General features: G+C 43.1%; 1 long non-coding RNA gene across 1 annotated transcript; it reads right to left on the reverse strand.

The window, feature by feature from the left end:
- Positions 1 to 21,712: 21,712 nt before the first annotated feature.
- On the reverse strand, positions 21,713 to 22,143 carry LOC140706366 (uncharacterized). The gene is made up of 2 exons (XR_012086006.2): positions 22,063 to 22,143; positions 21,713 to 21,950 (listed from the first exon to the last, which is right to left on the reverse strand). It is a non-coding gene; the product is annotated as an uncharacterized LOC140706366 (long non-coding RNA).
- Between the last annotated feature and the right edge of the window lie 3,791 nt (positions 22,144 to 25,934).

A 25,934-nucleotide genomic window follows, 5' to 3' on the forward strand; every position in this document is an offset into this window, starting at 1 on the left:
GCTGCACAGAGCTCTCAGCAAGACAAGGGGAACACAGGAGGTCTTTCTAGCCTAGTTTCCTTGAGTACACAGGCACCGGCACAAAAACCATGCATCATTATACCGATTTTTTTTTAAAAAGCTCCCAATTTAATTCAACAGTGTAGTCTCATTCTCAGTTAGTTTTGTCTGTGATTGGTTAGTAGAGGGTGGGCACAATTTCTCCCTCAGCTTAGCTGCCTGAGATTCCTTCTAAATTGATAAATCAGAAATCAAACTAAGGATTCAGCTGGCAAACACCTCTGCCACTGTCTGCTGCTACATATGAAGGTGTACCCATAATATATCATTAGGCAGAGCAATGTCAGCTGGCTAAAGCAGCTGATTTGGGATGCCATGAAAGCCAGGATATTGTTTGCCACATAGTTTATTCATGATGTATTTTTTAAGGAGCAGATAGTCGAATAGCCTGGGCCAGCTCAGCTTGAGGCTGATGCATGCAGTCTGTTCTCTGCTGTCAACATTTCTGTGTAGCAGAAATGTGCTTGTATTCTCTGTAGCTACAGTAATTGGAGTTGAGGGAGGCAGGGAATCATTCTGAATCCATCCATATTTTTTCTGGAATAGTGGGGATAGAATATCTCTGACCCTGACCCTTTCCTTTCGCACACATTCAATGTTGGCTTCAATAACAACTTTACTAATATACTGAGTTATTTTTCCTCTGATTATTATATGTTATAATTCTAGCAGCACCAGCCACCAGCACTGTGATTCCTAGATTTTTAGTCATAGGAAAGCTCTTACATGCAGATGCCAGTCTCACGTGAAAGTAGCTATGAGCTTAAATGCCAAATCCAGCCCTGTTTGAATGATCTAGAATCTGTAGTTGTCATTGCTCCAATAGCTCATATCATTACTGGAAACAGATCTGTATGTTCTTCTCCATGGTCTCTGTGAATGCACACTAATGGGTTAATCTGCGCCTGAGCAGAGCAATCTCAGAAACTGCCACAGCTTTAAGCACTTGGTGCTGGGACCTCCCCTACACCGGCTATATAACTCCACCCCCAGCACCCAGCCCTCAGTTCTTTTTTCGACCACTGCTGTAGTAGCAGCTTTGTTCGGAAATTCCAAGTAAAAAACAAATTCTATTTCTTATCTTTCCTTTCTTTGACCTCCCCTTGTTCTTTCTTCTAAGTAACGTTGTTTCTTGTGCCTGGGGGAAGAGCACCAGCCAGTGTTAGGCATTCTTTGTAAAAGCTTTACAAAGCTGGCTTTGGAACCCTCAGGGCTTTTTCTCTTAAAGAAATAAGGTCTCTTTTACCTTCTTAATAAGGCTACCCCCCAGGCTCAAGAGCAACAGCTTTTCACCTGTTTACAATCTTCCTCTTTGTGTCAAAAAAGAAGAGGACAGCTTCTGAGCTTTGCCCTTGAAAGAAGAAAGGGTCCCCTGCAGCTCCAGTTGTCATCCCGGCCTGTCATTGATTCTCCTGACTGGGGTAAAAGCCTCTATGTGAGGTTGGTGTGGAACAGCCTGTAACGGAACCCAAAGTATGACGTCATTCCTGCTTGTCAATCAGGGGAGGGGCGGAGTCAGAATGACAGTTGGAACAGCTGGGTGAGACAGTTAGGGGTTGGAATCAGAGAGAGGGAGAGAGGTTCAGGCAGAGTTAGGGACCAGAAGTTATTAAGAGAGTGCTAGGATTTAGGAATAGAAAAAGGGTCAAGGAAGAGAATTGAAAGAGTTAAAATATAGTGAACAAGCAGGAATGAATGTCTAAGTATAACAAGAGAAATATTGACATGATCTGATATATGTTAACACCTGATTTATTATACATGAACATATGAAACAGTTATATTTGATTCTCCTTATGATTTGTTCAATAATAAAAGAATATTTATTCAAAACCCTTGATTCCTGAAATTGTATGACCCTTTGGGGTGACAGCTCCTGAGTGTGTGGGATTTGATTTGGTATTAGTATAATACCTGGTGGCAGCGAAAAGGGCATATTTACCTTTGTGGAGCCCAGAGGTACCGTGTTTCTCCGATAATAAGACCTATCCCGAAAGTAAGCCCTCCCCTTAATTTGTAGGATTCCTCTAAAGTAAGCCCTCCCCCGAAAATAAGCCCTATTACCCTACTCGCGCCCTGGGTAAGCTTACCGAGGGCGCGAAAAAACATCCCTTCAGCAGAGCAGAATGCAGTAGGGAGAAAGCAGAGCTTCGCCCTTCATGGCAGTGCTTTCGTCTCAGGGCGCGCCGAACGGGATCCCGGGAGCCAACAGCCATGCGAGCTCCTCCTCCGCCTGGAACTCCCCTGCCCGGGGAGAGAGAGGCACGAGCCCCAGGGGCGCTGCGCGGGCGCTCCTGCCCCCGGACCAGAGAGGAGGAGAACAAAAGCTTCAAGGCAGAGGGGAGGAGGTGACCAAGGCAGCAAAGCGAGGAGCATCGCCTGCAAGCCGAGCGGGCACGCTTGCTCGCTGTGTTTTCCCCCTTCCCAGCAAAGCCCGCCTTTTTGGCTCCCCTTCCTCCTCGTTTCGCTTCCCCAGCGGTGAGGGCTTCGCAGAGAGCCAGAAAGCGAGAGGAGCCAAGCAGGAAAGCAGGAAGGAGAAGCCCAGTTCTTCTCAGCCGCTGCCTTTCCCCAGCCTCCGTCTCCTCCCTGGCCGAGCCCAAGTAGCCGCCGCCGCCAACGCCACTGCTGCTGGTGCGGCTGTCGCCAGCTTTCGGGGAAAAATGCTCTGGTTTCTCTTCAGATCGCATTTTTGGGGGAGGGCTTATTTTAATGACGGGTCATTGAAATAAGCCCTCCCCCGAAAATAAGCCCTCTGCCCTTTTCTTTCCCCCAAAAGATAATAAGACAGTGTCTTATTATCGGAGAAACACGGTATATAGGCCACAAAGGGGGATCACCACACAGCCCTCTTGCATCAAAGGGCTTCTTCATACAGCTGTCAAGCCTGCAGTAAAATGGGCACAGGGTTTTGTGCCTCACAACATCTCTTTGTCACCTATGCTGGCTCCTCCTTCAGAGCACCGGCATCCTCTCAGACCATCTCTAGATGGATAGTCAAGACCATCAGTCTTCCCTATGATTTGGCAGAGACTCCTCTTCCAAAGTTAGTGAGAACTCACTCTACTAGAGTTGTAGCATCCTCAATAGCCTTTCTCCATGAAGTGGACATTGCGGATGTCTCCCACGCTGCCACATGTGCCACTCCGTCTACCTTCATCTCGCACTACCACCTGGATGTCTGGCCAAAGCCTCAGGCTGTGGTAGGTTGAGCTGTCCTGGCATCTGCACTTTCATGACATCCCTCCTCCTGGTGAGTCAGCTTGCCAGTCACCCATTAGTGTGCATTCACAGAGACCACGAAGGAGAAAAAGAAGTTACTTACCTGCAACTCTGGTTCTTAGAGTGGTCCTCTGTGAATTCACACATCCCGCCCTCTTCCCCACTGTCCGTCACATGTGCCATTGCATGTTGGGCAGCGGCAGTTGGTTCCTTAGAACTGAGGGCTGGGTGCCGGGGTTGGAGTTATATAGCCAGTGTAGGGGAGCTGCTGGCACCAAGTGCTTAAAGCTGTGGAAGTTTCCGAAACTGCTCTGCTCAGGCACAGATTAACCCATTAGTGTGAATTCACAGAGGACCACTCAAAGAACTAGAGTTACAGGTAAGTAACTTATTTTTTTAAATTTTTCTTGCACCATTAGCCAATGTTTTGCACAAATGAACCTAGTCATTTCAGAGCACTGTAGTTCTCCATATGAAACCCGTTGGTTTTTTTTTAATCCTTTATGAGCAGATTGTTTCATACTTTCAGAAATAACACTTTCTTGTTAACAGCAGCTTCTTATTGAATAACAAGAGCTTTTTAAAGTTTCTCACATTGAGAATTCCTTCCCCAAATCCACTAAGTCATGCTGGCACTTAAATTCTACAAATACTCATTCTCACAAAGAACTTAACTAGACTGGATCCAAGGAAATACAATTTGATCTCTCAATATCATTTTCTTTGAACACCAATGCAGTCCTTCATTAAGGGTAAGATTCAGTAGCATTCCTTCTTGTATACTACTTGCCATATTAACAAAATGTCTCTATGATTAAAATTAATGCACAGGAACCAAGCAGGGCTGGCCCAGGATGCTTGGCTGCATGAGGCAAAGTGTGAAATGAACCCCCTATTAGAGTTTGGAATTTTACTTTTAAGATGAATGAATTTAATGACATGTTGAAGCCATCCATAGCTGAGCAGTGATAGGAGGCAGCTCTGGATCCCAGCATGTTATTCTGCTAATTTTGTCCTACACATAATTTACCAAGCTCTGCTTGAAAAGCATATGAGGAAGGGTAGAAGATTTCAAAGTGTCTACCATGCAAAATATTGTATAAACATTAATTTTCAAAGCAAGCTTGAAGTTATGCCCTTTGATATATGAACATAATCTTGTCCATTTCAGATGTTTTATGCAACATGTACTTTATGAGCATTACTTCAGCCAGCAACCCCAAGTACCCTTCTTTCTTAATGCTGTTTGTCAAGGTCTAATAAAAATGTCAATGAATACGGGCACTCTGATTTGCATGCTCATTTAAAGAAACATATCAACAGTATATTTCAAAGCAATCTGAGATATCTCGATGGGAGTTAACCACTTTTTTATTCAAGAAATTTCTCCTTCCACCATTCACCACGTGTGCCTTGGCTCACCCTGTTAAGCTGTGGAACTAATTACACTACAGTCAGGAGACTGCTTTGTCAAAATCAGTCGGAGGTTTGTCACTATCGTTAAAGCTTTGGTAACAGAAATGATGACCTTGCTATTTCCAAATGACAGATATAAAAATGGCTGGTCACTTGACCTAATATCTCTGATTGAGCACAGTGAGTGGAGTCATAAGACCAATCCCCATGCACGTGTTAAATTCTTACTCAAATATTCAAGATGCTTCAATGTTGTCTTCAACACATTGCACAAAAATCCTCTCCTCTGAGGCTAGAGAAGGGAAATATGTGACCCTTCAGATATTCTTGAACCTCAGTGCCCATATTGTCTACTGAGTGGCATGGTCTGCCTCTAACAGAGTTGGGATTAGGAATTTAGTTAAACCACTAGGAACAGTCAATTTAAGCTAAATTAAAGAGAAATAAATAGTTTTACCTGGTGGATGCTTTTTTCACCATGCAGTACTGCTTGCCTGGTGTCAAGAGTTCATGACGTTCAAGAACTCACGTTGGTCCTCAGTTGATGCCCTGATCAGGCCATTCTATGGTATCTTACAGTTCAGGAAAAATCAAGAAAAAGTGGCAAGGATGTGGAAACAATACAAATGCAAGAACAGGTGATACCTTTAATCAACCATTAAGAATATAAACAAACAAACAAACAAAAAACAGTATTAGATTTTTTTGTTTTATTTTCTTAATGGTCAATTAAAGATATCACCTGTTCCTGCATTTGTATTGTTTCCACGACCATGTGATCTTTTCCTGATTTTACCCTAACACCATGTTTCACTGTTGGTATGTAAATGCTATCTTTTCTAATTATTCAGAAAAGGGGGGGAGAGACCTCTCACTGAAAGCAACTGAGAGAAAAATGACGGAAATCTAGATATACTTTGGGCAATATCAACAGTATTTTTTTGCAACAGGAGTAGCTGTCTCCCACTCAAAAATCACAGAGAAAGCACAATCAATCTGTGTGCTCCCACACAAATGGAATGTGTGGGATGCCCACTTGCGTTTTCTTGAAAATGTGCCTGATTGTGTCACTTGTTAGGTATGTTTAACAAAAGTATGTTTCCTATCTTCAGTCTGACAGGCTGCAATGCAACTGGAGGCATTCTTGTGAAGTTTAGTTGTTTTGGTAGGTGACATCCAGAGGGGCAGTTGTGTTTGCCTACAGTGGCCTCAAAAACAACAAAAAAGTTTTATGGGGCCTTTTTAAAATGCTTATCATGGCATTGGTTCTAATAGACAAACTCACTCCAGTTTCATTAAATTTGAACAATAGATAGATATTGTTTAGTTTATTTTCTCAGATTTCTTGGTGGATACCAAGTTATGGCCTTACAGATATTGTTGAACTAAATCTCCCATCATTACTGCCTACTGTTCATGTTGGCTGGGGCTGATAGGAGTTGAAGTCCAGCAAGATTTGATAACACACACACACACACACCAATTTCCAAAGAGCCTTTAATCTCAGATGCAAATGTTGGATCATATCCAATGTTGATATATTTTAATCACAAAAATTAGAATGAAATAACATGTTCTTATTTCCCAAACCAGATTTGCTGATGTAAAAATAATGCTGGGGGGACGGAGGTATCTCCCAGTTAAGCTTATATCTTATGGATAGTTTCAATATATTGTTATCATATTCATTCTTCTTGAAAGTAACTATCCAAGCGCTGCCTCAGAGCCTATTGGGCAACATTTAGAGAGCTGGAAATATCCCGAAGGCTATTTACCTGGAAGAGCCAATGAACAATGCAAAGATTAAGCCCATCCCCTCACACCTATCTATTATCCTATACAAATATCTCCTCACTCCCATACTCAACAACAACAACAACAACAACATTTATTGTTTATATTGCACTCTACACCACTGGTTGTCCTCGGCTTGCCTTTTCCAGGTGAAGCCTGTTTTCTTTTCGAGTAGTGGCTTCACTTTCTCAACTGGGGAAAGGGTAAAGTCAGTTTCTTCCACTCCTCCAGAACAGCTATGGCTGTGTTCTTCCTTGAAATCTTATTGCTCTTGCCTTTAATCTCTGGTTTCTCAGGTAGGGGCTTGCCCTCCAAGATTCTCAGTGTTTTTGCAGCTGCATGTGGAGACTTCCCAATACTAGTCTCCTCAGCTTTCCAGTGCTATCATAACACATCTACAGGTCCTGACCCTGCTAACTGCAATTCACTCCCCTCTATGGGTCTCAGCAGCACCACTTTGTCCTCAAGACAGAATGTCCTTTCTCGGGTCTTTTCATCACACCAGCCCCTCTGGTTTTCATGAGCTCCCCGCAAGCTTTGCTCTGCTATTTCTAAGGTCTTTTGCAGACCCGCACATTGGAAAAGGGTCAAGCTCACTGGTAATAGACATAGCTTAGCACTCATCTTGTCATTCCCAGTACCTCATTTTTGGCAAGGATCACAGTTTTGACCACATTGTTTAACTTGCTTCCCCATCCCTGGACAATTAAAAGTTCTGTGCCATTCTACTTGGTGCGAGAGATGCCCCAAATAAATCTCTGTGTGCCTTTTTAATAATCTTTTCTCTGTATTTAACAGGAACAATTAGCTGTTTGTGGGGTCCTCCCCCTACCCTTATGAGGTGCCATTAAAACCTCTCAATATAATAAATGTTTTTTGACACAATACCTCTCTGAGTGTTCAGGGGTCAGTGGAATGGGATTCACATTAACTTTTCCAAAGCAATCATTCAAGGTAACATCTTCCTTCTTCTTCCTTCTGCTCCTTAAAGGAAGAACTACTAGGATTTTTCATTAGCACTAAACCAGCTGTCTCCTTCATTTCAGTATGTTCATCTAAAGTGGGTCTTTCCACAAGAGTTCCAGTGCTTTCCTTAGAGGGTTCAATCTGCCTCCCCTGAGAGTGGGTTACTATTAAAGCACTCTGCACATGCTTGGCTAGATCTAAACAATCAGACAAGGAGCAGGGATTTGGTCAGACACTGCTACTTTCCATATACCAGACCACCTCTTATAGTTCACAGAGATTTTGGTTGTAGGAAGGGCCAGCAACTCAGAACCTATCCCTTTAACGGAGACCTCATGCTCTATCATGTCTTCCTCACAGATTATGTAAGCATGGCAAATAGTTATCTGAGAGCATGAATCTTTAAAGCTAAGATATTTTACGCCATTGATACAAATATTTTCTGCTGAGTTTTCTAGTAAAATACAATCACACTGGATTAGGAAACATTGTACCACTCTCACTTCAGGAATTTCTGGGATCTCTGCCAAGTCTGCTTCCTTAGCAACAGTGCTGCTTCTAGCTTCAGCTGCTGAAGACTGAAGAAGAAACACTTTTTTAGTTTGACTGAAATTCTTATCAGTTTGATTTTCACATTGCGCCCAAAACTATCCCACTTCCCCACAGGAAAAACATTTCTTATTGGCTTTAGGTTCAGAATAAAGGGTCATTAACTTCTCCCTCAGGATTATTTGATTTCAGGAGACTGTGCTCTGGGGATGAGAGTTTGGCTCTAAAATGGCTTCCCTTAGCTTGAGTCTGTCTGAAGTAATTTCCACTGGACTGGGATGTTCCCCTGCTGTTGTCCCATCCTTTTCTGTTAATTTTTCTTTTAGAAATTGGAGGATCTCAGATCTCACTAATAGAATCAGCATATTCAGATGCTTGTAGCACATTTTTGGGATCCTCGTCCTTGACCAGATAACGCAATTCCCCTTGCAAAATTGAATAAAATTGTGCTAATCCAATCACATTTTTCATTTGTTCTAAGGTAGAGATATAATCCTGTTCCAACCATTTATTAAGAAATTGATTCAAACGTGCTCCAAGGTGGGCAAAAGACAAAGAGGTTACCTGTAACTCTCATTCTTCGAGTGGTCATCTGTGAATTCACACTAATGGGTTAATCTGCACCTGAGCAGAGCAGATTGGGAACCTCTTAGAGCCAAGGTCAGTAGAACAGGGAGGTCCGAGCTGAGGAAAAAATGATTTTAAGACAGAAATGCACAAGCTTCAGTTCACAATTCTGCTGAAGTGGTGGCAGGAAATGGAACTGAGGCACCTGGTGCTGGGGGCAGTGATATAGCCTAGGTCGGAGGTCCCAGCACCATCTGCTTAAAGCTATAGAAGGTTACAAACTTGCTCTGCTAAGGCGCAGATTAACCCATTAGTGTGCATTCACAGAGACCATGAAGGAGAATCCTCAGGTTTCTTTGAAATTGATCAAAATTTTCTTCTGAGGTGCTCTGAGTTAATCCCAAATCAGGAATACACCATCTTTCTATAAAACTCAAAATCTCTAGCTTGCTCCAGAGGCATCTGCGAATAAAACTCAGATAAAACGCCACTTATTTGTGATCTTAAAATTATCATCCTCTCATCATCTTTAACCTCAAAGTCACAACAAGCTCTCGCAAATGAAATCAGGAAAGATTCAGGACAAATGCCATTCCTATATTGGGGAAATTTCTTTAGGTTGATTTTTGAGAGATTTCCCACACTGGAATTGTTGTTGTTGCTGTTGATGTTGTTGTTGTTGTTGTTGTTGTTTTGAGCAGCTAATTCCAATTTCTTCATCTCAGTCTGGAACTGCATTTCTCTTTGCTCAAATTCCCTTCTCCTGTTTTCTTTTTCCAATTCTAACTGTTTTTTTATAGCTAGCTCCCTCAGTTTGAATTCTTGTTCTAGTTTCCACTTTTTCAAAATCTTGGGAGCTTTGAATATTTTCTCCCTCTGATGCAATCAATACAGGTCCCTCAGTTTCTTCATCACTCTGAATTTGAGGGTTTCCATTTCCCTCAGTACCGTGGAGCTCAGCCTGTGCCTCCATAACTGATTTTTTTACTTCTTTTGGGCAGCATAAACAATACAATTTCCTATTAACCTGGACTGGTTCTTTTCCCTCACAAAAGCCAAAAGTACAAGCCTTTTTTCTCTCTTTCAGTGGCTTTCCTTGTAACTAGGTTGCACTTTTCATTCTCAGAAAGCTGGAATGTGCAATCATCTTTCAAACCCATATGCATTGTCCTGCAGCACACCACATGGCTCCATTGCCTTTCCCTGGATTCTCTGTGAAGTCATTGGGAGAGATTGACAGGTTTAAGTCAAACCTGAAGGAATTGTTGAATACAATTCTGCAAGTATTGACAGGATCAGAGCTATGAAAATATGTATAGCTAGAATTAATACAGCTGAGTTGATTGTGACAGCTGAGAGAAGAATCTCAGGATTGGACAATCCTAAAATAAAGCTAGCTGAGCTAGCACACACACTCTGTTGGTGGTGTGGGATGGTTGATGTTGTGTCGGATTGCTGTCATCGAAGTGCTGTGTTGGAGAGATCCTGGGAGAAGCCTGTCTCCGTGCTACATATTGGGAGAAGAACTTTGGCTTCAGAACTGCTCATGTAGTAAATGAACTCTGGACTAATTTACAAGGACTTTGACTGTGATTTGCATATTGAATCCTGTTGAACTGCTGTGCATGACCTCGGACTGGAAAACTAAGACAAAAGCTGTATACAGTATGTGTGTATGACTCCTGTAAATAATACAAGTAATTCTTCTAGCAACACTACAAGTTGTTTGGCGTCTTCATCTCAGGGAAGTCTTTCTACTGCTAGCGCCACCTGGTGTATCTTGGTAATACCGCACCTCTGTCAGAAATCATCTAACTATCTTTTTATCTAATTATAGAGCAGTGTATTACTTATAAACCACTTTCTGAAAGGTGTAAGAGCATGGTGGCAAATAGATTTATGTTATTGGGATAATTCCTTTCCATTGTTAAAGCAAATCATGTAGACTGGATGGCTGAAGATATCCAATCGTAGTGGTGATCTCAAAATCCATTCCCAAACAATTTACTAGTTATAGACATTTCTAGAGACAACTAATGATCATCCATCCTCTTGTAAGTTCCTGCAATGACTAGTAAAGTATTTCATCTGAAGAGTACTACTCTTTGAGGAGTAGCAAACTTTAGCAAGTGTCCGAAACATTTTTTAATTAGGTCAAACCTTGGGAACTTCAGTTTCAACCCATCATCTTCAACATGAGAGACAGAAGGCCATTTTCATCCAGCTACAGGAAAAGCCAAGAATTCCAGTTCCTCATGAGCTATTTATTTTCCTGAGATTCTTTACAAGACTGCTGTTCCTTAATCCCTCTGTAGCTGAAGTGGCTTCATTGCTTGGCTAACCGAGGTAAAGAAAGTGTCCAACTTTTGAGTTTGTCATGAATCTTCTTGTTTTCATAAAGACCTACCCAAGGAAGCCACCCACTTCTGATGGCTTTAAAACACCAGGTTTCTAAACCTCTGATCTGGAGGAGGAAAAGCTCTTCCAGGAATACATCTTAATAGCTATAGCATGGTTGGTTGAACTAGTGTTCCAAGAATATCTTACTGGCTCTGAAATGATTCTTTCATACTCTGTTTTTAACTTTCACTGATTTTCCTCATACTATTTAGTAACTAATTTTCACAGGAAATTTGAGAAACTTTTCCAAAGATAAGCAGCATTTATTCCACAAGAATGAAGAATTCAGATCCTGGTGAAATGAAAGCGAAAGAAGGATACAGTATGTTTGGAGAAATAATCTCAGTCTAGCCTTCTCCTCAATGCAGATCTTTTAAATCATAACTTCTTTCTCTCCTGAATACATAACTTCAGAATTTTGGTAAATTCTTCCAAATTGATCTGGAACTGATCTGGAATTGTTCTCCAACTGCACTGAACAAAGTCTGTAGGTAGAGCTGTTCTCAGTATGGAGAAAATCATATTGTATTTGCCTGACATATGAATGCTTAAAATGAGGAGCTTCTCTCAAAAAAAGTAGCATCTCTAAAACATCATCCACATGGTTGAATACACAGGAATTCAAACCCTGACTTTTAAGAATTAAGCACTTACCCTTTCCTGAAGACCACTCTGAACCTATATACTCAGTCTCATTTTTCTGACTACTTGAAATTCCTGTTAGAACCTTCAGTCCCAAATGGCTAGCCTGAACTATCCTGTTAAAGAAGGACATGTAAATTCTCTGTTCAGTATATGTTACGTCCAGCTTGGAAAGAGTATCATAGTGAAATAATTAGATACTCTGAAATGTAAGGCATTCATTCATGTCATTCTTCATTGACAACCTTTTGTGTTTTTTAATTTGTTTTTCCACACAGGAGATTCCAATCCTACAGTTTATTATACCCTAAACCTTAAAAGGAAATTCTGGGTGGTCACAGTATGAGTTGTTATTCCTGCTGATTTCCTCAGGGTGATTAGGATGAAGACCTCCTCATAAACTTTAGATCCAGGAGGTTTTGCCAAGATGGTGGATTGGTAGCAGGTCGGAATTTGTTACTCTCCACCGCTCTAGTCTGTTTTCCTTTTCCTTTCCTTTCCTTTTTTTTCCGTTTGAAAGCACCACTTCATTTGAAAGCACCAGTTTGTTTATTTGGTTGACTCCTTCCCGGCCTGCCCTGTACGTGTGTAGTTGTCTGAGTCCGTGGAGGCTGGTAGGAGTGAACAGCGGAAGAAATGAGGCAAGACAATGAGATGAGGCAGGGAACAGCGCGCTGGGAGCCAGCACCGAAGCTCAAACAGCGAGAGCTGTGACTGAAGCTCAAACAGCAGGAGTTGTTCGAGGCAGGTTGGTGGAGCCTGAAAAACAATGTGCTGGGAGCCGAGAACCAGGGGTGCCAATAAAGTTCTGCCTGGAGGTCAATTCGGGGGAACTCATTTGGGACTCCGGTGATGACAGCGGGACCCAGCGTGGAGGGCTTCGCAAGCTGCTGGGAGAACTGGAGGTGCCGAGCGTCTTTCAACCTTGGTAGGGGGGTGGTGATTTTTACGGGGCGTTTGGAGCAGGGGGCGGGCGGTGGGGTCCCATGTGTTGTGGGGTCCTGCTGGCTGCTCCCCTGTATGTTGCCATGTCCCAATTTCCATTGGCAACCAACCCCCACCTTTTCTCCTGAATGGACCAGCAAGGACTCCTTTGCTGTTCATCTGGACTGGAGAACGGCAACATCAGCGCCATTTTCCCTTCCAGCTTTCTTGCTCCTATTGCCTTTACCGCATGTAAAACAAACACACCTCAACGTTAAATCCAACCTCACGAACCGGACAGTGAGTGGAGGGAGGAGGCATTGGATTTACATATTCTTTTATTAAGTTACATTATTATGTGTGGTGGGGGTAATTTTGGGGAAAATTTTGGTTTTTATAATTGTTTATTCTTTGGTGTTTATGTTATTTTAGGTTTCATTTTATGATACCCTAACCTATTTTTGACCACCTGATTGTTAATTGTTTCATGCTTTAGTTGCCCAATTTAAATCCTTTTAAACTGTTATTTTGGTAAATTATTTAATTTGATAGTTTGATTAATTCAAACATTGATAATTTTGTGACCCTGTATTATTGTTTATCATTAAATATTATTTTGTTAATTTTCTTATTACTGTTATTGTATCACTTTAGTATACCTTGTTTTATTTTACTGTATCTTCTTTTCTCCTTTCTTCTTTCTTGACATGGAGAGGAGGGCCTGCCCCCCCAGCGAGGGTTCTAACATCAGTGTGATTACGGGTAGAGGGAGATATGGCGCTGGCATGGTGCCTACTCATTTTAGAAGAACAGTGAACAGATATCTGCAGGCTGTTCACTGTTCTGGCACTGTGACCAACTGCCAGTTGTGAGGTAGACAAATCAGCTGGCCCTCCACTCTAAACGCCAGGTCTGTGTCCAATAAGTCCCAGCTTATACAAAATCTTATTCTGGAGGAGGATGCAGACCTGGCGTGCATAACTGAGACCTGGATGGGTGGACCCTTGCTTGTTCTCCTGGTTATGCAGTCCAGCACCAGGGTAGACTGGAGGGGCGGGAGGGAGTAGCCATTGTTTACAGAAATACCTTGGAGTTTACGAGGTGCTCCTTGGTGGTGAAGCAGGGCTTGGAGGCCCTTCATGTGTGGATTGGGGCCAGGGACGGTATTGGGATCTTGCTGAGTTACCGCATTCCCCGCGACCCTACCGGAGCTGGCGGACTTTGTCTCCGTGGCACTGTTGGAGTCCCCGAGACTTTTGGTCCTGGGTGACTTCAACATTAATGTGGAGGCAGAGGTTTCCGGTCCAGCTCTTGAGTTCTTGGAAACCATGGCTTCCTTGGATATGTCTCAACATGTCAATAGTCCCACACACACGGGTGGCCATATGCCAGACCTGGTTTTCTCCACTGAGCGGAGCAAGTGTGGTCTGATGGTGACTGACCTGGTGTCAGTCCCCTTGTCATGGTCAGATCACCACCTAATAAAAAGTAACCTTTCAATGGCACTCCCCCCCCCCACAGGGAACATGGACCTATTTCTATGGTCCACCCTCTAAGGTTACTGGATCCATTGAGATTCCAGGATACCATGAGAGGGATTCCAGCTGTGCTATCTGGCACTCCTGTCAAAGCTCTAGTTGATGGCTGGCTTGCTGCCGTCACTAGGGCTGTAGACACAATCGCTCCTAAATGCCCTCTTAGCCGCAGAGCTTGGCCAGGGTCCTGGTATAATCGGGACCTACGAGCAATGAAGCGAAACAGGAGATGGCTAGAGTGCATTTGGAGAAAGGAACCAATGGGTTATAATAAGATAACTGTCAGGATCGCAACTAACCATTACCTGGCTAAGGTAAGGGTTGCCAGACATCACACTTCGCTGACCGGATAAGCGAAGCTTCCAATTAGCAGGCGGAACTTTTCTGTATAGTTTGCAATCTATCCGGAATTGGTCTGGGTGATGGGCCTCCCACTAATATCTCACCTGACCAATTTGCAGCATTTTTAAAATCAAAAGTGGAGGCCATCCGCCACGATCTCTCTCCTTTTTTGAATACAGTGGATCGAGCAGAGATGACCAGCGCCCTGCCTTGCCTGGTGATTCTTGATTTCTTTCAGCCTGTGATACCAGATTTAGTGGACAAGGCGCTTGATTGCTGTTGGGCCACTACCTCCTCCCTTGACCCTTGCCCAGCCTGGCTAATCAGAGCAGCCAGGCCTGTAACAATGGAATGGGCCACAGCAATAATTAACGGGTCTCTCCAAGAGGGCAAGGTTCCTCTTGCCCTCAAGGAGACACTCATTTGGCCCATTAGGAAGAAACCAAATTTGGCGGTGGATGATATTGGAAATTATATGCCCGTCGCCAATGTTTCTTTCCTTAGCAAAGTGGTGGAGAGGGTGGTGGCAGACCAGCTTCAGATGCTTTTGGACGAAACCAATGCCCTGGAGCCATTTCAGTCGGGCTTCAGGCCACGCTATGGCACAGAAATGGCACTGGCCACACTGTTGGATGACCTGTTGAGGGAAGCCGACAGGGGCAATATGTCCTTGTTGGTCCTCCTTGGTATCTCCGCTGCCTTTGATACCGTCAACCATGGTATCCTCCTGGGGAGGCTCTCTGAGTTGGATATCAGTGGCCTGGCATTTACCTGGCTCTGATCCTTCTTGGAGGACTGTCCCCAGAGAGTACAGCTTGGGGAGAATGTTTCGGCCCCGTGGAGTCTCAATTGTGGGGTGCCGCAGGGGTCGATCATCTCCCCAATGCTGTTTAATATCTATATGAGGCCACTGGGTAGGGTCATCGGGGGGTGGGGCATTGTGCCACCAGTACGCTGATGACACGCAGCTCTACATCTCCTTTTCGCCTACTTCAGTGGATGCTGTTCTGTCCCTTCAGCGCTGCCTGGAGGCTGTACTGCAATGGATTCAGCTGAATGGGTTGAGGCTGAACCCGGACAAGACGGAGGTCCTGAGGGTGCGCGGTCCCTCTATTAGTGGTTTGGGTCACTCCCTTTTTTTGGGGGGATGACTCTCAGTGCAAAGAGCAAGGTTCGCAGCTTGGGGATACACCTGGACCCGGCACTTACCATGGAAACCCAGGTGGTGTCCATGACCCACTCCGCCTATTTCCATCTATGGCGGATTGCCCAGCTGCAACCATATCTTGATGGGGGGCCCTCACTACTCTTGTCCATGCACTTGTAATCTCGAGATTAGACCATTGTAATGCACTCTACGTGGGGCTGCCTTTGAGACTGATGCAGAAAATGGTGCAGAATGCAACAGCTAGGCTTCTTAGCGGGGTGAGGAAATATCAGCATATCTCTCCCACTCTTCCTGCTTTGCATAGGCTGCCCATTTGTTTCCGCATTGACTTCAAAGTGCTAATGATGACGTACAAAGCCCTAAACAGTTTGGGACCTCGATACTTGGCAGATCATCTTCTCCCACCTAGATCTACCTGAATCACCCGGCATAGCCAGCAGGGACAGTTGAGGGGCCTAACGCCAAGAGAGGCCCGGAAAGAAAGAATAAGAAACTGGGCCTTCTTGGCAGTGGCCCCTTGGCTACGGAACAGTCTCCCAACAGAAATCCATCTGGCACCCTCGCTGGGTGTTTTTAAAAGCCATTTAAAAACTTGGCTCTTTAGGCAGGCCTTCCCTCCAGTCAATAACTGATCTTTATTCTTTGTCTTTTAAATTATTTCATCTTGGCAATGATATAAAATAAGTGTTAAAATTATGATGTTTTAAATGATTTTTAATGATATTTGTTATTTTAAGATGTTTTATCATGTGTGTAAGCCGCCCCGAGTAGACTTTGTCGGGGGGGGCGGGGTAAAAATCTAATAAATTAAAGTAAAGGAGGTTACATTACATCAACATTTGAATCCTCTTTATAATTTACATATAATTAGAACACTGCTTCTGATTCATTGCTTGTTTCTCTCTTTTAAAAGACTTTCTAAGCAATAATTTCCTTGAGGAAAAATTCCTTTCCCACATAGTTACTGTAATTTGTTTCATCCTCTTTAAAGTGTGGGTGGGGGAAGGAGATGTTCTCAAAGAGGCAGCAGTCTTTTCAGGCTGAAATAAATGTGTACATAGCTAACAGGAGTGGGGAGAGGGGAACAGTACTAAATAAGCTGGCTTCCTGAGGTAAATATGAAGGTGTGTAACGTCAGAGAGGAAAGCAATACTAGTACTTCCCTGAGGCACTTTCTGAGCTTCATCCAAGACAGAGCTTGGAAAATTTTGGACTACAGTTCTCAGAATCCCCCATCCAGCATGGCTCTGCCAATTGGAAAAATCAGGGAGCTCCAAAAAATTACTTCTCCAAGCCCTGCTATGAACCCACATATTTTAGAAACTGCCTCTGCCTATACATGTCCAAATGATGTCCATATTCTGTGGAGCAGCTCACACTTCCATGTGCTCTCAGGTGAGAATATCTGTAGTTCTCAGAGGCTCTGGAATAGCCTCACTGATAAGATTTCGAGCTGAAAATTTGCTGCAGTACTGCAGACAAAATATGTTACTTCCAGATATTCCCTAGAGACCAAATAGGCTCTGTGGTTCTGTACTGATGATTTTACTATACAGTATTTAGATGCCATTTTGTTGAATTTGTCTTTATTGTTTTGTTATGTTAGAATTTGCCTTGACCTTAGAGCAGTGGAGTCTGATTGAAACAAACAATAATTATCTAAATATATTACACTTCGAGAGTGTACATTTTTAAGTAAGCATGCAAATTAACGTCTGGTGCATCTTCATCTCACCACTGTGGCAGCTACGGAGGTGGTGAAAATCTACCAAAAACAACAAAACAGATGTGGATTCCTAGAATCTAGTGTGGCTAGATGTGACACAACTCGCAATCATCTACGTAAAATACACAAGAGCACAGTTGTCAACAATGTTTTGCTGTATCCTTGCTGGCAGTCAAATTATTTTCTAAAGCAATTTCATTTTTTTTCCTGCTGCTGTATTTCCTCCATCTTTCTCGCTGTGAATGCCAGGATTTTAGTAGTAGGCATCCTTCAGTCTCGAGATACTATGGTAACGTGCTCTGTATGGAGGTCTTGGAACAGCGTCTAGTGTGGCTGAGGAGGCCGATTCGAGAGTGACAATCCCTTCCACATGCCAGGATTTCAATTGGACTACTTAATATTTTTCCAATACAGAGGCAATCTCTGGAGAAAAGAGATAATGCCGCCCAGAGTAGACCTTTGATCTAGATGGGCAGGGTAGAAATCCAATAAAATAAATAAAAATAAATAAAAAAATAACATGTTCAGGCAGCTGTCAGAAGCACATTGAATGGTGGCAACAAGCTGTGACAACAACAGCAATGAAAAGTAATTGTTTTGGCTTACTTCTAGAAAAGGTCCTAACTCTGGCTTATTCCCTAGAACTTTAGGTTGCATCATACATTACCTCCTTTGAGTTGTTAATCTCCATGTAACTGAGGGTGTGACTTCATTGACAGATAATGTGGGAAATCCTCCATGAATGGGTCAGTCTGATTGATATTCAGTTCCATTGACTATATAATATAAAAGTTAATGCAAATCGGCCCAGTGACCCTACTCATCTGTAATTTTTTCTCTGCTCTTGGGGCTTCTACCTTTTTGGAACTGAATGCCCTCACATTGGTTCAGACAATGTGATTGCTTGAGCCAATATGGAGGGGGTTGTTGGTACAGCAGCAGTGAGAGAGGCAGAGCAGAATTAACTGCCATTTAGCTGATTGGCTGGTTGGCTGGCTGGCTGGCTGGTTTATATGCCACCTTACTCCCCAAAAAGACCCAAGGTGGCTTACATCACTAAAGCAGTATTTAAAAGCTAAAGCAGTAAGTATACAAATATTTAAAAGGAATTAAACAAGTACTATATTAAAATGATAATTAAGATCAATATTAAAACACTTTTAGAGCACAACAGTCCATTTAAAAACTCAGAGTCATTAAGGAAAAGCCTGCCTGAACAGAAAGTTCCTTATCTGCTTGTAGAAGGACAGCAAAAATGGGCCAGCCTACCTTCGCATGGGAGGGAGTTCCAGAGTCTGGAAGCAGCAACAGAGAAGGCCCTCTCCCGTGTCCCCACCAAGTGCACCTGTGAGGGTGGTGGAACTGAGAGAAAGGCCTCCCTGATTATCTGAATGCCCGGGCAGGCACATAGAGGGAGATGCGGTCTTTTAGATAGCTTGGACCCAAGCCATTTAGGGCTTTGTCGGTTAAAACCAGCACTTTGAATTGTGCCCAGAAATGGATTGGTAGCCAGTGGAGCTGTTGTAACAGGTGTGTTACATGTTCCCTGTAACCAGCCTCAGTTAAATCCTGACTGCAGAATTTTGGACCCTTTGGAGTTTCCAAACACTTTCAAAAGGCAGCCCCACGTAGAACGTGTTACAGTAATCCAACTGAGATGCAACTAGGGCATGTATCAATGTGGCCAGATCAGGCCTCGCAAGAAATGAGTGCAGCTGGCGCATTAGTTTTGTTCAAAGACACTCCTGGCCACTGCTGAAACCTGGGCATCCAGGCTCAAAGTTGAATCCAGGAGCAGCCCCAAGCTGCTTGCCTGTGTTTTCAGAGGTAGTGTGACCTTATCCAGCACAGGCTGAACCCTTATTCCTTGATCTGGTTTTTGACTGACCAGGAGCACCTCTGCCTTGTCTGGATTAAGTTTCAGTTTATTCACCCTCATCCAGTCCATTACTGACACCACACACTGATTTAGAACCGAGACAGCTTCCATGGATTTAGATGAAAAGGAGAGATAGACATCATCAGCATACTGGTGACACCAAACCCCAAAACTCTGGACAACCTCTCCCAGTGGTTTCATGTAGACATTAAATAGCATAGGGGACAAAACAGATCCCTGAGGAACACCACAAACCAAAGGCCAAGGTGTCAAACAGGAGTCCTGCTGCACCAACCTCTTGGGTTCTCCCCTCCAGGAAGGACTGGAGCCAGGGTTAATTTTCATCTATGACTTGGAACCTCTAACCATATCTACTCCCAGCCTGGTGGTAACCCCTTCTCCCCTTTTTATGTCTGCTAGTCCCGCCTCCACTTATACCCATGGTTTTCATTCGGGTCCTGCCAAAGTCCCAGTCTCCTTGACTGTTAACTCTTTCAAATCCTCCTCTATCCTCCTCGGGTCTGGTCCAGGTGGTCTCGTCTTCCTGGGAGGGGGAATTGGTGGGGTCTGACTTTTTTTGTCAGCACTAGGCGGGAGGGATGGCACTCCCGTGAGAGGAACATTGCTCTCACTTCCAGTCTCACCTCCGGTCTTACAATCAGCTACTTAGAAAACCCTGATACAGGTTGCCATAAGTCAGAATTAGAGATGGGCATGAATTGCCGGTTTGGCTGTTTGTGCTGTTTCAGATGATGGCCCAACAGATGTTCTGTGGTTCTGACAGGGTCTGCCTCACCCTCTCTGGCAGGCATCCAATCAGAGGCAATGTCCAGAGGAGGTGAGAAGAACTGCAGAGCATCTGTTGGGCCATTGTACAAAGCTACATGAATTGCCAAACTAGACTTTTGTGCTCATCTCTAGTCAGAATTGACTTGAGGAAACATTATTGTTGTTGTTGTTGTTGTTGTTGTTGTTGCTGCTGCTGCTGCTGCTGCTGCTATTGTTGTTAAAAACACGAGGCACAGTCAAAATTATAAAAACATTGACTGGTAATATATATGAGATACAAGTTTTAAACAAAAACCTAAGTATCTGTTAAATATTGGCACAGTATATATGTTGTCCCTAATATTGCTGGGTTTTGTAGCGCTGATGGTGTGATTTCTGAGATCTGCAACTGCTTACAGTACTGTAAGAAATTTCTTGATATTGTTCCCAAAGCCCCAGTGACTACAAGAAACACTGAAGTGTGTTTTTCCAGAGGCGAGATGTTTCGATTGCCAGGTCTCTGTACTTGGTTAATTTTCTAAATTCTTTATTTTCAACTCTGGCATCCCCTGGAATTGCAATGTCAATGATCTGGACATTTCTTCGTTCTATGACTACTGTGTCTGGTGTGTTATGTTCAAGGAGTCTGTCCGTTTGGATCCAGAAATCCCACAAGATCTTGACTTCTTCATTTTCTGACACCTTTTCTACCTGATGTTCCCATGGGTTTTTGGAGGCTGGCAAGTTATATTTTTTGCATAATGACCACTGCACTAATTTTGCTACTCTATCAAGTCTAACTTTGTAATCTGTTTGTGCAATATTTGGACATTCACAGATGAGATGTGACACAGTTTCATCTTTTCTTAGCAGATTTGACATTTGTTATTAGCACTAATTCCTTGGATCTTAGCTTTCATCGTGTTGGTTTGGAGTGCTTGTTCTTATGCAACAAAAAACAAGCCTTCAGTTCCTTTCTAAAGGGTCCCCAGTTTTAACCATGTCCATCTTGGTGTTGTTTGTTGTTGTTGTTGTTGTTGTTGTTGTTGTTGTTACTACTGTTACTACTACTACTACTACTACTACTACTACTACTACTACTACTACTACATCAGTGTTATTTTGAAAGAGCTCTGTCAAGGCATGAAAAAGAAATGGAAGAAATAGAAAGCTTTGTCTCCCTTCCTCTTCAAAGGAGAGTCAAGCAGAAACTTTCCATTTCGCAAGATTAAGAGCTTCTCTAAATGGTAGGCCAGCCAGCCGGCCAGCCACTTAACAATCTTGAGAAATCTTTCCTTTTAAAGGGAAGGAAGATCTTCATTGTACTAAACAGGGTTGCTTGAGGTGTGGAATTTTTTCCTAACCTGAAACCACCTGAGCCTATTTAGCCCGATCCAGCCCACTCCAATTTGGCCATTTAGCCAGCCTCTCAGACCCTGCTTTTGGCCAGACTTGCCATGCACAACTTGAGAAAGCTCATTCTCTGTGTAGCTCTTCTTTTTTCTTTTTTGGTCCATAGGCCCCACAAGGAGCTAAAATACCTTAGATGTCATTGTTGCCAATGGTTTTTTTTTTCTCTTTTATTTCCCGGGTGAAAAGAAGGGGTAAATATGGAGGGGACACACCTCTATCCATGCATAGTGGTCCTGATCTAGATTCGGGCCTTCCATCCTTATATGTAAGTAAAAAAAATTTAACATGTCACTACTAACTGACAATTTTACACAGGAATTCATTTAACTCAATGGAGAACAAAATAAGTTATTTGAAGGTTTAATTATATAACCCATCAGCTAGACAAAACCTTCAGGTCTTCAAGTTCAAAACTGAGACTGTTTTCAAGAGAAGGGGTGAAAAACCACACAAGTTTTTGAAACATGACCAAACCAAAGTCACTGCAAATAAGTTTTGCATGGTGACTGTAAAATACAAACTCAATGCTTGTTCACTACTCTTCCTCAGGATGTGGTTCCACGTTTGGCAGCAGCACCTCACCTTGGCAAGAATATGAAACAGAAGAGGAATAAAATTAGCAATTAAACATGAGTTCTTTAAACCTCTATCCCTGCCCCCTGCTTCCTTATGGAGCAATAATGCCCTGAGTCACCTTGGATTTCTTCATTTGCAGTACTCTCTGAAACACACAACTTTTTGTCGGTTTGGGGTGTGTTCTGTGGTAAATTTCTCTGAATAAAGCAACAGATTTAATGTTATCGCACACATAGAAATCACTTGCATATCATTTATACTTCTAACTTGCATATACAGTAATATTAACTTATAGAGTGCAGACAATATTTGAAACATTGGATTTGAAACTATGAATGTGTCTGAATGTGTCTGAAGTACACAGTTGTAACCTACAACCACTATGGCTCTATCCAGTGGAATCCGGTGCAATTTAAAATCTTCTGTTGTCATCTGGAGGAGTGCATTGAAGCTCTCTAATAAACAATTATGGATACCTCACCAAATTACAACTCTCTGGATTCCATAGTATGGAATCATGAACGTTAATGTAATATTCTATAACTGTGCAGTACAGCCACACCCAGTGAGTACAAAAATTAAAACAAAATGAGTTTAGAATATGATCTTGGTAATGCACATGTGTGTATACATTTGATACACTTCATAAAAAACAGTCTTTTCAGTAAAATAGTAAAATAGTATTATGACGTCAGATTATCATTTTGATCTTATACGTACTTCCTTTCTCTCTATTGGGGAAGTTCCACCCCATTAAAACTCATAAATATTTTTAGAGCTAAATTAGACAATATGGTTAGAAACAGATTTCCCTCAACAGGAAGGCTGTGTATTCTGTCTAATCCAGCAAATTAGCTTACTTTGTTTTGTAATTGGACAGTTGGAAATCTCTGATGTCAGCACTGAAAGATCTGCAGGCCTGAAGGGAAAAGAGGAGGAAGCATGCATCTAACTTAACATATAGATTGGCCCTTATACAGTGGTGCCTCGCACAGCGAGGTTAATCCGTCCCGGATTAACCCTCGCTGTGTGAAACATCGCTGAGCGGGGCAGAATCAGCTGAAAACTCAGCGATGCTTCCGGGGTCCGGCAGCCATTTTCGCGCCCTCCCCTCGCTGAACGAGGGCACGAAAATGGCTGCGATCAGCTGTTCCGCGGCTTCAAAATGGCCGCCGGAACAGCCGAAAGGGCCGGGCGCAGCGTTTTCGCGCCCTTGGTAAGCGAGGGGAGAGCGCAAAAACGCTGCACACAGCCATTTCGGCTGTTCCGGCAGCATTTTCGCGCCCTCCCCTTGCTTACCAAGGGCGCAAAAACGCTGCGCACAGCCATTTCGGCTGTTCCGGCAGCATTTTCGCGCCCTCCCCTTGCTTACCAAGGGCGCGAAAACGCTGCACCCAGCCCTTTCGGCTGTTCCGGCGGCCATTTTGAAGCCGCGGAACAGCTGATCGGCGGGTCGCAAAGTGAAGGTCGGTAAGCGAACCGCTTACTGACCTTCGCTCTGCGATTTTCGCCCACTGGGGCCATCGCTGTGTGATTGCATTAGCGATCGCAAAAGCGTCCTCGTAGAGCGAATTCATCGCTCTACGAGGCGCTCGTTGTGCGAGGCACCACTGTATTCCACTTTATCATGAGGAGTCTCCCTTTTCTCATCACCTACAACTTCCCTTCCTATTCGTATTTTTGGTGGGTGGACTCTGGCAGCTGCTGGGGAAAGGAGGAAGCAGGAAAAGCTGTTGTTACATATTTCCTTCTGCTGAGATTATATAAAATAAAAACCTACTTGTTCCGCAAAATGGTGAACACACACACACACACACACACACACACACAGAGAGAGAGAGAGAGAGAGAGAGAGAGAGAGAGAGAGAGAGACTGTCACTTAAAACTCTTCCTCTTATCTGACACTTAATGTTGGCTTCCCCGCCCACAGATCACCTTAACTTAGTCAGAAAAGCAGATCCAAAGTAAGTCCTGACACATCAGGTCTGATATAATTTGGCATTACACCCATTAATCTTCAACTCCTCTGAACAAGGCAATCTGAATGCTTAAGTCTCTCAACCAAAAATCATTAGCTCCTCAGCACCCCTTTAGCAAACACCTTCACTACTTAGGACACTTAAACTTACTTTCTTCCTTTGTGTCAGTACAGGTGGCGGCCAACGTCCAACAGTGCATGGGCAGACTTCAGTTCATGAGGTGGAATCTTCTCTACCTCTTTTTCCCTGGCATTACCCTGTCCCTGGAGCCCTTCGGAGCATGTTTTGGGGCATGAGAGATTCAGAGCCAGAGAGAATGTGTTTAGCCATCGTTGTGCACTGGAAGAAGTGCTTTCTATGACAGTTGTACACATCCCATTCAGAACTGGCGGACTGTTTTCCTAACAGTAGAGAAAGCTAGATCTCCTTTTAAAGGATGACAGTTCTCCTTGTTTGGATAACATTTTTTGACTGGGGGAGTAGGAAGGTCCAGCTGGATCTGGGAGATATAAAAACAGGTGGAAGTCCAAAGATGATCTGTGGGTCGCTTATTGGCCACCCATATGGTAGACTGTTGGACAAGGTATGTGAGGAAAAATATGGATTACTAGTTATATGATTCCACCATTTGCCAAATTTGATGTTATACTCAGTGAAATGATCACACCATCTTGTGCTCTACCATTCACAAAATGACATCAAGCAAGGGAAAATCACAGAAGCTCTTTTTTTTCATCAGTTCACCACTCCTCACCCAAACTTTTTGAAGAATTAAATTTTCTTTAAGCCGTTTAACCACATGCATCGAATGTATTTCTGACCCAAAATATTTCTTGACAAATATCTGTTTCTAGTTTTTAATCATTCTTTAAGAGGCCTTGATTCAGTCACTTTATTCTTTTTTCTCTCTTTATGCTGGCCCTCTCTCTTTTAATGTTCTAAATGATTTCATCTATAACTTCCCCTCTTTTATAAATAACTTAATGCCTCCAATATCAGAAAGAAACACATTACTAGGAGTGTATTTCCCTGAAAGAAGTGCTTCATGTTGTCCCTTAAAAAGAACACAAGGTCTTCATCTGACAATAAGATATTACATTTCTAATGTCCTGAAAAGTACTATGTAAAATGGTATAACCAGCCATAGTTCTCTGTCCTATTTTACTATAGCTAGGTGAGAAAATATTGAGATTGATTAGAATATTAATCAATTGATCGATCGATTAATTAAAACAATACATTTGGGCATCACCTGCTTTGCCATTGTCACTTCAGCCCTTGGCCCACTCACTGTTGGAATTTGACCCCTAACATCCTTCACAAATTGTAATTTGTCTTTCATTTTACAAAGAAGACTGAGATGATTTCCCGTCTCTGCACTGCAACAGCAACATCCAGAGGTTCTCCAGCAGGGCTTCCTTTACAAGCAAACAGACGTGGAAAACCTGTCCTCTCTATACAGGAAGCAGGAATGCCACTGCCTGAACTGACTCAGGAATGGTTCACCCAGCAGGACGCAAGAGACTCCTATGGTGTGGCTGCTCCCACATAATGAAGTGGATCATGGAGTGGAGGGGTGTGTGGTTGCTTCCCGTCCTTGTATGTAAAGCATGAATTGACCCCCCCCCTCCCCCGTCGAGTAATCTGAGAAAACAAACTGGTCTTATTTCTTCTGCCTCTGAACAAAAGTTTAAGATGTAAATGTCTGAACTCTTTTCAGCACTTGAGGCCATAGTTCTGCATTAGGAAAATGTTCCCCTTTCACTGCCTGTTAGTTAATTCACTAGTGAAGAGAGCAGCTAAAATAAAAATAAGTCTGTTTTTCCAAATTAGAGGTTGTCGGGGGGAAAAAGAAAAATCTACACACGTCTTTCCGTGTTTTTGTTTTTTGTTTACAAAACTGTTAAATTCCAATTATGTGGAACGCAACAACTAGGGAGAAACCATGCTAAAATGAAAATTGTAAGGTTTTAATGCTTTGCCTCTGGATAATTCCAGAGTGTGGCATGCT

Source organism: Pogona vitticeps, chromosome 4 (assembly GCF_051106095.1).
Source record: "Pogona vitticeps strain Pit_001003342236 chromosome 4, PviZW2.1, whole genome shotgun sequence".
NCBI classification, from domain to species: Eukaryota; Metazoa; Chordata; class Lepidosauria; order Squamata; family Agamidae; genus Pogona; species Pogona vitticeps.